This window comes from Stylophora pistillata, chromosome 1, assembly GCF_964205215.1.
Source record: "Stylophora pistillata chromosome 1, jaStyPist1.2, whole genome shotgun sequence".
Lineage (NCBI taxonomy): Eukaryota > Metazoa > Cnidaria > Anthozoa > Scleractinia > Pocilloporidae > Stylophora > Stylophora pistillata.
The window spans coordinates 48803117-48817944 of record NC_142519.1 but is presented as its reverse complement, the minus strand read 5'-3'; the positions used below and the strand labels follow the sequence as shown (position 1 = coordinate 48817944).

The 14828-nt window shown below is 38.4% G+C and overlaps 1 pseudogene; it reads left to right on the top strand.

Annotated features, from left to right (window-relative positions):
* The first annotated feature begins 7596 nt into the window (after positions 1-7596).
* LOC148742878 (adiponectin receptor protein 2-like) lies at positions 7597-12799 on the top strand (annotated as a pseudogene).
* Positions 12800-14828: the final 2029 nt, after the last annotated feature.

The window sequence follows — 14828 nt, the reverse complement described above, 5'->3', positions numbered from 1 at the left end:
AATTGAATGTGGCAAATTGCAGACACGTTTTTTTAGCGCTTGGGCCCCGGAAGCGGAAGAACACATCAAATAAGCGAAAAACATCCGCCGGAAGTACAAAGTAGCGCTTTTGGGGCCCCGACAGGGAATACAATTTTTCACATTTTTCACACTAAGCCTGTTATGGACATAGTTTTATTTTACATTTACTTCTCTTTCGTTAATGATACGAATAAACGACGCTCTGAGCAACCTGCAACCAGTAAACTGGGCAGTAATTAAACGCAAAATCATCAAAAATATTGTAGCAAGTTACTCTTTTTTTTTTCGAGATATGAAACTTTGCTGCAATTAAAATTGACTTCCTTCATGAATATCATTTATGAGATTACCCTTACATGGAATCATAGACAATTTCACTCAAAAACAAAATTAGACCCAAAATAGTCGCAAGACAAATCGTAAGGTTCCCATAAGCATAAACAACAGCTGAGCTCCCCTTAAAGTAAATATCTAACTTGAAACTTACCCTCGACAACAAGACTAATGTTAATCCTCTTCAACTGACCATGTTCGTTCACCTCGCAACTGTAGTTTGTATTCTTTTTTGTTCAGTAACTTTGATTCGGAGTCTCACACCAGTGCTGTTTTGTACAACAGTACCATTCATTCTCCAGACAATACGAGGAGCCGGTCCACCTTCCGCTGGCCACCATAAAGATGAAGAATGGTTGAGCAGGACAAACTGAGTCTTTGCGACTTCTTTTAGGCTTGTAGGAACTAAGCACAAACACAAAACTAATGAGACATCGAAATCTGTACACCGAAAATTATATATCTTCATCTTCCTACACCGAAAATCGAGTATAAGACTCGGTGTCTAAAGTTAAGTACATCTACGCAAAATCGTAATTAGGGTAACATATCTTAATCTGTACGAAGGAAAGCACCCAAACATCATCTTTTATCTAGAAGCTGGATTAAAGTTTTCAAATTTGCGGAGTTAAAGACCTGCGCATAAAAAATCCTCGTAGAGTTTACTCGTGCGAAATTTATTACCACATAGAAAATCTAAAACACAGAAAAAAGTTATTTACATGTAATAACAACAACATTTATACAGGATATGTATCAACAAATACACAAATTATAAACTACTCTTCCTGTAATTAATTATACAAATAAGAAAATGAAAAAAATTAAACTTGAAAATTCTAACCTGTTTCATTCCTTACTTTTCACTCATATCTTAAGTCCCATTTAAACCAGTATCTATGCTGAGGTGAAAATCTTAAACCACATGTTATGTCCACTGGATCACCGAGTAAAATAAGGAGTGTTCCTTCCACAAAATACACCCAGTAGATTGGCAGACTGATTATAACCATCACGGATCTCAAGACACTCCTCATCAGCACAAGGTGCTCCAGGCGAAAAAAAGGACTTATAGATGCTAATTCTTATTTTCACATATTGTCCGTACTCCCCTTGAAGGAGCTGAGTTCTATCAAAGTCTCGAATCGTATATTGCCTGGTGTAAACCTCTGGGATTATTGCAACTATTTAAAAGAACATAATTTCATGGAGTAAAAGTGATCACACTTTGTACATTGAATAATTAACTAATGACTGTTTATTTCGTTTTCAAGCCTTTGTTATCGTGTACGTAAACGATAATGTAAACTCTTCATAAACGCTGAGATTAGCCTCATAGAGAAATTTTCCCTGTACTTTTCTAGTGCACCCGAATATGAGAGGAGTCTATTCTTCATAAATCAATGAGCAAGTCAAACTCCTACGTCAGTAATTAACAACTGTGTCTTCTGCAAGAAGCAAAGATCTGGAACGTTTAGGCACTTGGTTTGAATCAGTTTTACAGACAATTCTCCCTTCAATGGACATATAGAGGCATGTTACCCTCACACGAGCCGTCTCAGCTGATTTTAAGGTATCCACTACAGCTTGCATCCATTCTACAAGCATTGAGTCCAACTGTAGGGGATAAGAAAGATAAACTGTAAGATACAGTGTTTTCGATTTCAAATGAAATAAACTGCGTAATCAGGTTATCGTAAATAATTGTAGTACTGCATTACACTAGCTTGCCGCGAATAATTTTCACTCGCGAGTAGCGAGTGTACTATGATTTGCAAAGTGGCGGTTCGCCTTTAAAGTCATGTTCCATAATCTCTTGTCAACGAACACGAGCAATAACTTAAAAAAAGAACACGAGCGCTTTTTTGGACAAAAAACGATAACAACAGCGCTTTTTTTGACAAAAAAAAACCCAACAAACAAACAAACAAAACAAACAAAACAAAACAAAAAGGCAAGTTAAATAAATAATATAGCCTTACCAGTATGAAAACAAACCATCGCCCCAAAATCGATAAATTATTAAGTTCACATGACCTCGATGCGAAATCAGTTAAAAGAAACCAAACAAACTGTTGTCACTTACAAAACCATAAACTTTACAAGTGACCCCAGGGCTCTGGATGAATCTGAAGTGATTATTCAAGAAGCTCATAGTTAGTACAGGGGACTGGTTAGGAGAGCCAGCGAACTTCAAAGGGGCATGTCTTTGTTAGAGTTTATTCGGGTCACGCGCTCTGATGAACGTGCACAGAATCGAAACATCTACAGAGCGTTCACTGAAAAATTCGAAGCATTGCAGAATACTTTCCAAGTTTCTATAGTTTTTAAGGCGTAAAAGTCATTTTTGAGGACAGCTTACTTCATGTGATGCCTGGGGATAACTGTGCGGTGTTTGGATGCGGTTTATCCAGACGATCGAGAGGAATCAGCATATGAAAGTTGCCTACAGCAAAGGACGACGAGTCCAGAAAATGGCGGGAAGCCTGGCTTTACGAAATAACTAAAGCGAGAGAAATGGATCAGAGCCTTCAGAGCACAATCAAAGTACGACAGGGTTTACACATGCGAGAAGCATTTCAAACCCGAGGATGTGCAAATATCTAAGTATAAGCGTTATCTACCTTAGTAACAGCTGAGTTAAGTAATGTTTGTCTATATTCGAAAAGTTCAGCTCGATCGCGTGCGTCCTGCGTCTTATTCGTTCATGTTCGAGTCTTTGATAATAATCTTTGCTTCTTTTATAGTTCAATCGGCGAAAGTGACAAGAAAGAAGCCTAGATTTGGTGCATTGCCTGTTCTTAATATGCCTCAAAGAAGTCACGAATTGTTGACACCGACTCCGCGACCAGCAAGAACGATCATGAAAGACCTTGATGCAAAGATCAACACAAGTTGCTATGAAACATTTTCCGAATTTTGTAAGCGGGATACGTGTCTAAAATCTTTAGATGAGTGGACCTCTAAGATGTTTCCCGATAAAGCGGTATTCAAGAACGAGATTGAGCTCTATCTTCCGCCTGGGTTCGAAGTAATTGTGGACGATAGCCTTGTTTTCACTGTGAAAGTGTTGGGATGTTACTTGGTTGAAGACCATCCACTGTACCTCAGATTTCGTCGCACCTTACGAAACGTAACTTTGTCAGTCCTGGTCAAAGAATCAAACGACTGCACTTTCTGTAAAGTTATTCATGCTTCTGAAATTACGATCAAACTGTACCACCATGTTATTCCTATAGATTCTACAAAGGAAGATGAGGGAGGACAGCAGTTTGCACACAAGGGAGGTTGGAGATCCCATGACTGTTTGTTTTTAATATGCGACATAGATGACTTTGTACTGCTTGCTCTAAATACCAGACTTCAGCAAATAATTTCATGAAGGCCAAACAGAATAGACACCTGCGCATGTCAAAGCACCTGTATCCAAAACAGACCCTGAAAGAGTAAAATTGACATTGCAAAACCAGAGATTAAAATGTGCGCAGCTTGAAAATGAGCCTAAAGAAATGAGGGCATAACTACTGAAATCAAACATTGAGGTTGATGACAAATTAAATGATGACTTGATGAAAATGATGGATTCTTCAAGAGCCAAAATTACACCTTTTATGAACTTATCGTATTCCTGAAACTTTCACCTCTCATCTTTGTAAAAACTAAAACTTGTTTTGAATAGTTTTCGGGACTTTCCGAGGTTAAAATATCTTTAAAGCCGACGTTTCGACCAGTTTTAAAGGTCTTCTTCAGGTTCTTTCAAAGGTTGTCATTATAGCGGATTGTTTAGTCTTTTAGCTTGGTGACCGCACATGATGTTTCTTGATCACTATACGACGTTTAAACGATGTCAAAATAAGCGGGAAATGTAGTCTGAGGTCTCTCAAGTACTTCTACTTTTTCGATAATTCACTGCCTATTACAGTCTTTTTTCATGATCAAGGAATGAGTTTAGGACTGGTTTCCATGCTTCAACGGATGTTCCGAAGAACGCCTGTTGATTGGCGTGGCGCTGTCCGTTGGGAAGGCCTAACAATGCCGCACGCTTTTATTTTTTGATATTACTAATATATTCAGATAGGTCGCGATAGAAATAGGGTCATTTTTATTTTTTTGTTAAGCGCTCGCAGATGTCGGACTTATGAGTTTTTCTGTCGTTGTGGACTCGCTTTTTTTCGTTTAAAACACAATTTCGTCTCGTCGAAACAACGGGGTCAAAATTGTTAAAGACTCTCATTCCGCGATGTTTTTGGCGTAGTGACTCCATTCCTTCAAGAACTTTTCTTTGCCGTAATCTTCTCTCTGTTGCTAATCGCTTCGCCAGAACTTTCTTTTTCGTGCGAGCGGCCATTGTGAGCGCGGGAAAAATAATATATTTCGCGACAATACTGGATACAGACAGAGACTCGGCCCACCAGTCCCAAAACGAAGACAATTTTCCGACCTTTTTCATTGGGCTAAAGTTCTTAAATGAGGCAGAAAACGAGAAAAACAACGGAAAAGGAGACGGCATCAGCGCCGTCGCTTCACTTGTCCGAAGGTAAAATGCAACAAATTTTGACAGAAAGACACTCTGGTTAAACCAAACAAATGACAAACTGGTCTGTTTCAACCTTCAAAGATAAGCTTAAATTTTTCCACTTTAAAATTGTTAAATAAATATTTACAGTTGTCCTCGGAAATAGTAAAACTGACGGAAAAATTGTCTGCAAAAGTATTAACACATTTCATTACATATATACATCAAATCACAGATGTAGCGATAACAGTCTTTCTGTCTGGTTTTCCTTCACGAAAATAACTTTTAGATGGTTTCTTTTTAAACTCAGAGAAAACTTGTTTTTATTTTAGCTTGGTGTAACGAGAAACAAATACAAACACTGGACACAAACAAATATTCGCTCATCGCGAACAATCACTTCTGATATTGTTGTCCGTTTTTCGCGTCGGATATGATGCACAATTCCACCGGCTATGTTATAAAACAATTGGTTCATGCTTTTAGCTGTGCACTATCGAGTTATGGAGCACGTGGGAAGTTTGGAGAACACTCAAGAAACTAGAGTTGCCCTCGGCTATTGCCTCGGGCAACTCTTACGCTTCTTTCGTGCTCTCCACTTCCCGGGTGCTCCATAACTCGATAGTGCACGCTAAAGCATGAACCAATTGTCAATTAGCGATCGAGCAAAAGCTCATATTTAAATTTCTTATTGAAATACGGATTTCGAAGCTTTTAAACACCCCTTGTTGCTTGAAAAAACCTTAAAACTATAGACTTTGTGTCCTGATTAACATTCCACTTTTTATCATATAAGGGGCAAAATTACTGAATTGTGATTGGTCAAGACAGAGGGTATTTTTTTTTTAATTTTTGTAATTGCCCCGGGAAAAATTACTTGAAAATGATTGGCTGAAAATCGCTTAGCAACGGCTGCCAAGGTAAAGAAATTTCTGTTTGTTTCGTAACAATGGCGTCCCATTTTGCGCGAGATCAGTAAGAAAACATTTTGCCCCTTATATTATAAACAAGTAATCACATGGTTCCTCGTAAAATCAAGTTTTAATATCACTTGTGTTTTCGGAAGTTGCAGAAATTGCCCTCGTCGCTGCGTGACTCGGGCAATCTCAGTAACTTCCGAAAACACGCGTGATACTAATCCTTAATTTTACTCGGGCCCATGCGATTACCTGTACAAATTTAGATTAAAAGAAGACTCCCTACTATCTAATAGACGTTTTTTTTGAAGAGATTTTTAATAGTCATGAACTCAAATGTTTTTTGATAACTATTGACCCACTTGATGAACCGCGTTGTTTTTTCGTTGTTACGATTTTGAACATCATTATCATTATCATATATCGCTTTTAGCCTCATGGGGAGGCGTCAATGAAGTAGTGTGTGGTATTATATTTTGGTATATAAACACTAAGGAAATACTTGGCGAGTTTTCACGCACCGTGAAAGTAACACCTTATCTTCTCAAGTGAAAATATCACCGTTACTAAGGTTCCATAATAAATTGCACCTTTTGCAGCTAAAGCGAAATGGTCAGGTTTTTTGTCAGTGTTTATATAATAAGTAGAATAGGTAGAAAAAACTCAGATGTCGAGGATCGTGTAATTCCTATCACTAACTTTCGTGAATTTCTGTGAAAGAGTCTAGATCAGTTAGCCCAGTTAGCCCAATGGATAGTGCGCGTGACTGTTGTGCGTTCAAAGTTATTACCTTTCTGAAGTTGTTAGAGTCCGTGAAAGATTTCTCCGGATTTGAAGCGTAAGTTTTGTTTTCAAAGCCTTGAAAACCATAAGAATGAAAATATCCGTACACGGCTTAGTAATGCGCTTGAATGATTTATTAAACATTGTCTATGGTTCTGAAAACGGATTAAGACTCGGGCGAGACCGGGCTCTCTTTCTGTCGTCGGTTAACAGTTAGAAGCGATGAAACTAAGTAAGGAAATCAACATAAACTTAAGGTCTTAAATGCTCGGAGAATATCTTTATCCTTCAGTTGCTCAAATGAAAGTGAAAGGAGGAATATAATCCTTATAAATTTGAACAGCAGTACAGACAAGCATCAGTGAACTGAGGCGACAAACTGCTAACTAAAGCTAATTCAACTGCACACGGAAAGATTATACGGAGATTTTTTATATCCGGGTTGATAGTTTGGTCAATTAATTAAGTGGCAGCTTGAGGATAATCTTCATCACAACACTGAATGGTATTATAAATCGAATTCTTTTGCAACACATCTCTGAGTCGTTCGAATAACTGAACCTTACACTTTCTCTTGAGACTTTACTTTTATGCCAAACGCTGATACATTAAACTAAGAGAAAAAAGTTTTCATCCTTAAGCTACAGTTAATTTTATAGCGTCCATAAAGACAATATTTTCTATGGAGTCAATCATTAGCATTGTTGAGATAACGTGATTTCAACTGTGCGTTTCCGTTTGATAAAATAATTCAAGAAATCATTGTTTTAGAATTAAGGACAGGTTTGAATTACTGGGTAAAAGAATAGCACATAGAATCGTGTTTTGCATAAACGCACGCGAGGAGCTGTTGAATACGATGACCTATAGTCAGTACTGTTTAGATTTCTTAAACCGGCGTTGTAGGTATTCATTTGATGTTTGCCTACTGGGCAGGATTAGGTTTTCTCTGTTGGATCGTACTCATTTACGAGCTCAAAGGAGGCTTATATTGTTGAAAAGACATGACTGGTACTCCTCAAAGACATGAAAGAAAGCAAAACGCTGCAAAAGAAAATTGACAAGAGACTAGGAATAGTGTTGCAGAGGAAGAAATCATTTCGCCATGAGTCAGAGTTGGTATCTCATAATGAAAAACACCTTCTGTCCCATTCTGAACTACCAGACTGGCCTTGCGGAAATTAATTTTCATCCAGTTTCCACAGACCACCTATGCCATGTTTTAGATACTGCTTTAAGAGTATCTTTAAACTTCACAGTGAAAGGGGTAATAAATATTTGGACTCATTTGATTGGTTTTATTGTGTTTGTGTGTATTACGTACATGGTACATGCTTGTGCGACCCGTCACTGTCGCGAATCCATTCCCTGGAGACTGGCAAGAAATACTTGTCTTTAGCTGCTTCTTTGTCGGCGCAATCTTGTGTTTGGGAGTTTCCTGGATTTTTCACACCGTTTACTGCCATTCACAGACGGTCTCCAAGATCATATTTCGAAGGTAAGGTTGCCTGTATTTCGGTAACTCAACATGTTATATTTTTCCACGCCGAGGAATGGCGCAGTCACTCGGAGGCTTGAACTGGGTTCATTCGTAAAACTTGTCTTAATGGAGTCTTGATTATATCGCTTCTTTAATAAAACGAACGTTAAAAGAAATGAGCGAAAAAAAAAAGCCAGCGTGCAATAAAGTTAGTCACATAATTGTTACATTATTCAACCACTCATTCGGTTCGGTCAGTCAATCAGTCAATCTCCGTCTGACAGCAGTTAGTCGGTCATTCAATCAGTTAACGAATCGGTCAAACAAAATCTCATTTCCAGTCGGTCGGTGAGTCAGTCAATAACAGAGTCAGTCAGTCAGTCAGTCAGTCGGTCAATCAGTCAGTCAGTGAGTAAGCCAGTCAGTCAGTCTTAAAGTCAGTCAGCTCTTTAGTCAGTAAGCAAGTCATACTATCATTTACTCAGCTTTTCAGCCAGGTGATCATTTAGTAGGCTACATAGTCAACCCGCTGTTTGACCGGTCTACAAATCATTTGTTAGTTAGTTACCCTGTCCAGCTAGTGAGCCATTTCCTCCCTTAGTTTCTACGAGAAAGTCTAAGATGATGTACTTACGAAATTACATATATGCATACATACATTTCATTGAACACATCCCGGTCTAGGGCTTTTCAGTGAACAATTATATAATTTACATACTTGGTACTATACATACAAAACTAAATAATAACCCGTTATATACAACATAAATTACTTATAACTTAAAAATAGAATGCTTATTTAAATAAAGAGTCATTCAGGAGATACCTTTTCAAAGCTCTCTTAAAAGAATAAAGGCTCTCTTAAAAGAAGCTGGTTTTCCATATAGTTTCAATCTTGGGTCAAGTTTATTCCAGATGGCTACACTTCTATAATAAAAGGTCCTCTGACCTGTTGTAGTTTTATAAGGAGGAATGTTAAGCTGTTAAAAGTTCCTCGTTATACGCCCAGATACGCTGCCTCTTGTTACAAGCTCGGATGTCAAATATTCAGGCGCTTGGCCTGTTATACATTTAAATGATAAGGTAGCATCACGATAGTACAGGATGGTTTTTACCGGTAGCCAGCATAGATTCCTTAATGTGGAAGAAATATGATCGTTCTTCTTTACATTGCAAATAATTCGGGCGGCAAAATTTTGAACATATTGTACCTTATGAACATCACAAGCTGATGTGGACGACCATACTGACGAACAGTAGTACATCTTACTAAAAACAACTGCGTTAATTATAGTTTCAAGCAGATCTTTGTTAAAAGCGAACCTAATGCGGCTTAGTTGGGATAGTTTCGATATGCAAGATGGGACAGTCGCAGAGATATGATTGTCAAAGGATAGTGTGGGATCGAAAGTAACACCAAGGTCTCTGACTGTTTGAGCTGGGATGATTTCCTTTCCAAGCAGGAACAATTTAAAGTCTGGCACTTTAAGAGACATTCTTCGAGACCATCAGTCTAGTCCTCTAAGGATTAAGCATTAAGCAATTGTCGAAACACCAATCGCGTATCCGTTGCAGAGCAGTGTTCACTCTTTCTATAGCTTGAATAGAATCATTCGCACTAAAGGATAATAGAAGCTTTGTGTCGTCCACATAGCATTCAGTTGAACCATCCTGACAGATGTTTGGCAGGTTGTTTACATAAATGCTAATGATAAATAATAATGCTCCTAGTACACTCCCTTGCGGTACACCACTGACTACTGGTAATCTATCAGATAATACAGAGTTGATGCGGACTGCTTGTCTTCTTTGAGAAAGACAGCTTTCGACCATTGAAGTGCAGAAGATGATAAACCAATGTCCTTTAGTTTTTTTAGAAGAATCACGTGGTTGATAGTGTCAAAGGCTTTACTCATATCAAGATATACGATTGCAGTGATTTTTTTCTGGTCGATAGCACGAGGAATAAAATCAGTGGTAGGGATCAGTGCTGTTTCAGTTGAATGCCATCTTTTGTCGCCGCTTTGTTTCGCTGATATTCTTTGATTAGTTGTTAAATATGAAGAAAGCTGATTTAATGCCACTCTTTCGCATATCTTAGAGAGAGTATTAGGAGCAGCGATATTGGTCTATAGTTGTTAGCTTCTTCGTGATCTCCATTCTTGAGAATTGGCTAAACTTCGGAAATTTTCCAAGAAGCTGGAAAATCACCACTTTCAAGAGATACATTAATGATGGAGGTGATACAAGGAGCGATGGTCTGCGGCAAACTTTCTTTAATTACATGAGGTGGTACTTTGTCAATTCCTGGAGCTTTGTTGTTAGGTATTGAATTAACAATGTCTGTAACCTGAGAGCATTCCACCGTGGTGAAAGAGAACTGTTCTGAAGTTGGATAGTTTCTCGGAATGAAGGTGTCCGGAGCGGGCGCGTAATTAAATTTGTTAGCGAGAAGTTGATTTTTTTCTATCGTAGATTTCACAAACGAGCTAAAGAACTTGTTAACTTCGTTTGCTACGGTTTGATCATCTTTAGTAAAACTCTTGACATTCATGGGCTGTTTTGGAATACATGACCTGATTGTTTTCCAAATGCTTCTAGTGTTGTTAGAATTCTGTCTTATTTGTCTTTAAACGAATTCCCTTTGTGCGAGCCGTATTTGGAATACATGACCTGATTGTTTAACAAATGCTTCTAGTGTTGTTGGAATTCTGTCTTATTTGTTTTTCAACGAATTTCCTCTGTCCGACCCGTATTTGTGCGAGCCGTATATAAATTCGTTTGATCAAATGTTGATGTGCTTTGTTCCATTTGATTTTCAAGGCTCCATTACGCAGGGAGAGCAATATTCATCATGGGATCATTTCTACCTCCGTTATATTATGGTTTCTACCATTCAAGAGTTTTGAAGAGTGTCTACATGTCAATGATCTGTTCTCTTGGTGTGATCTGCATCATTGTTTCCGTATGGGACAAATTCAGCGCGCTCCATTACCGAATATTTAGAGCAGGTAAATTTGTTGTTCAAAACTCAATTAATATAGCAGTTTTCAATTAAGTGTTCAAAAACAAAAGGATAAATAATAATAATCACAGCGACCAATCAAAACAAAGGTTTACATTATCAGTGGCCAATAACAGTTCAAAGTAAATACCCGCAAACTGCTTAAAGCGCGGGAAAACGCCGCGTTTGTTTTAGTTTTCCATCTGATTGGATGAAGATTGAATAAAGCTATCAGGTCTTATCAATATAGACTGGTTGGCTATGCGACTGGTGCCCAATGTTTCACATTGCGGCAAGCTATTTCTTTTTTTTTTTTCTTTTGCAAAACATATAAACTAATGAAATTCTTTCGAAAATCACTTTTAATTGGCAAACCTTATTGTATTTATTTGAAAAGAGAGTGTCACAGCGACGGTATTATATAACAAAAATGAGGATACATTCATAAAATATTTATGGAGGCGCATGCGCTTGCGATTGAGCACAGATACAGTGCCTGAAAAACAGCGAATAGAGCCTTAGTCATGCGCACTAGGTATGTACAACAGCGAATAGAGCCTCTTCTATGTAGGACTTGATCTTTCTCTGAAAATGAAACCTGCATTGAAAATCTTTGATATACAATAGAGCCTCTTCTATGTTGGACTTGATCTTTCTCTGAAAATGAAACCTGCATTGAAAATCTTTGATTTACAATGTTATGCAAACTTGAACTACAAAGAAAAAGTGTCCTTTGGCTCTTTTATATTATTATTTCATACTCATTCTCACTTCAGTTTCAGATAAAACCATAATTTTGTATGTACCAGCAAGTACTCAATTACTGTTTTCGAAGATTTATTCCCGATTCTTATTCATATCTCTTTACAATAAAATGACAATTTGCATCACTGGAGAGCTCATCTCAGAAAGAATATTCCGCCATTTTGTTAAGCTGGCTGCGCGCTAGTCATGCGCACTAGGTATGTACAATGGAAACATAATTTGATTTCGCATGAAATTTTCGTTTCAGGTACTGAATGCTTTGATTTGGCTGCTGTGGATTTATTCCTGTAATACATCTCATATGTTTGTATGGAGTAACTTTAGCGTACCGGCAAGCTGCAGGCGCCTAAGTCGCTCTGATGTGTCTACTCTACACTGCAAGTGCCGTGACGTGTGCCACTCGAATTCCTGAGAGATCTTTTCCCGGCAAGTGTGACATCGCAGAGGTCAGTGGTTCGAATCCCGTACAGGCCTGAAATTTTTTTCAGGTCTGATTTCCACTATTGCTCAAATAGTGCTTTACTGCGAAGGATCGTTCTTATATACGTCTCATAACCGCAGTTCACTCATATGTTTCATATGTTTGTTGTTGTTTAAATCATATATGTATTAGAATTATGTCTAATAATTCTTCTACGATAGATAGTTTAGATAACTCACCGAAGTCCTGCCCTTACGGCTTTAAGTCTACCTATATATTCTTGAAATTCATTTTTACTGACTTGCGCTCGAAATGTAAGCTTTGAAAACAATGACTAATTCACATAATCAACTCAGCTGACAAAATCAAATCTTGTAATACCTCCTACCAACGCAGCGCCACAGTTTCTTTAGAAACCGTTACTCCTCTACTTTATATTCAGTTTCAGAGCCGCCAGATCTTCCATTTGCTTGTCCTGGCCACAGCGTTTGTTCATTTGTAAGGAATTTGTCAGATGGCACAGTACAGATTTGAAAAGGGACCTTCATGCGAAAGTTGAACTTTGTCAGAATCATTCTTTCCATTCAGAAGTGCACATATCTTGCTATGAGAGGAAGAAGAAATGTCAAGAACACGTACGAGTACTAGGGTGCCTTGTTGTTTGAAGAGGAGGTCTGGGTTATAGACGTAGAACGTCGCCTACAGGTCTCTCCAAACCGTCTTCACGCTCAGCGAGCGCAAATACATTTTGAGCTCATTTAAGAGCAATCAATGGAAAAGTGTTTGAGTGAAAAGTTCCAGTAACTATTAACATCAGGGAAGACACTGCACAACTCAGTTTGAAGTGATGCATGCGAAAGAACAGCTTGAATAGAGAGTCGAGTTCAATTTTTTCATCTAAGTATTATTACTATAGTGTGAAGAGGATACAAAGGCGATTTTGTATAACGCCACTATAGGGGCGTTAGGCTTGCGCATTTCTCGTGCGCAGGATCCTGAAGGCTTTCGAGCTTGTATATATCTTCCTTCCCAATTGCTGGATTTCTCTGCTAAATGATTTTACAAATCGCCTATGATACGTGGGGTAACATGTCGAAGTTGCTCTGGCTATTTATAGAGTATTATTCATTCCTTTTTCGACGATTTGCGACAATTTCATATTGAATTCTTATTATGATAAAATAATCAAGCGAAGCTTTATTTTGAGCGAGTCTGTAGATCCTCGTAACGTTTTTGTATTTTAACTGGTCACTGTGGAAGGGGAACCCATATGAAGCATGTCTATTTGATGTCAATTTTATTGAATCTGTTTACACTGTTATTTAGAACTATACTTTTGAAGGTGAAGAATGTCTTTCTTCACATTTAGTTTACTTTTTATCCGCCAATACGCACACACCGGAACAAGAGAATGACAAGTTAAGTGTAACTGACGGTAAATCAAGGACGGCGGAGCCGAAGCGATGGGACTCCGACTGCAACCTCACAAATAACATGCAAAAATATGGTAAATTTTCGGGGAAAACTGCCCCCATATCTCTAGGCTGCGTCCACTTGCACATGTTCAAGACTTTCTGCGGATGAGAAATCCCAATTTTTTGTATTGTTGTCCGTGTATGTACAACGTTGTAGTAGAAATGCAATGCTTTTGTGTAGTGCATTGGTTTCTTGCGCACGGACGCAAAATCTATTCGTTTTGGTACAGTTCGTTCTGGACACATGTTGGGTGTGTGCGTAGTTTGGCCCTCTATGAACTACTTATCGCTTGATCTCTTTTGATAACTTCCCAAAAAGTAAACGATTTGTACACGAATCATTCAAATAATAGTTTGCTTTCCTTATTGGTATGATCTGATTTTTAATAAAAGATTAATTGCAAGATGTTTGCGAAGAGGTGTAGGGTGGAGGAAAGACCCAGAATGTTAGGTCATGACTTGGTGCCCGTGGTTCTCGCATGGGTATACAGAAGCCTTGCGCAAGGTTTCTCCTCTGGCAATCATGTGGCTGTAAGGAGTTTTTGCTCCGTCTTCTGTGTTCTTGCATATTTCCTTGTCATCTTTAGCAAGCGCGGTAGCCCTGATTCTGATAGTTAAGTGAAGAGGTGTGCTTGTGATATTCCGTGAAAAGAGGGAATTTTTGGGAAAAAAAATTTTCACGATATAAAAGAAATCGGCTAATTTCAAGTAAATAAACCATGCCGTAACACCTAAGCCATTTAAGTTTTTCCAGAGATCAAAGGAGGCAATCTGCTAGTGCTTCTGGGATCGTTTGCGCGTAAGTCAAAATGGCGCCTGATTATGAACGTACACGCTGTTATGGCCAGACACTGATAATCTCGCCTATTACAGCCCTTAAGTATCTTCTGACACTTCACTTTTTGAAACTGCCTTGCGTCAAAAGTAGCGAGGGGGATAGCATGTCTACGAAGTCTTACCAAAAGAACGTGGAACGTACACGAGTTGTTACTTGGCGCTTCGCTCGCTTGTCAGGAAAAATTTAGCTTGTGTTGATGCGGGAAGCAGACAGCTTACGATCACAAGTAAGGCTCCTAACATGAATTTTAACCACACTTCAAGTAACATACGCAG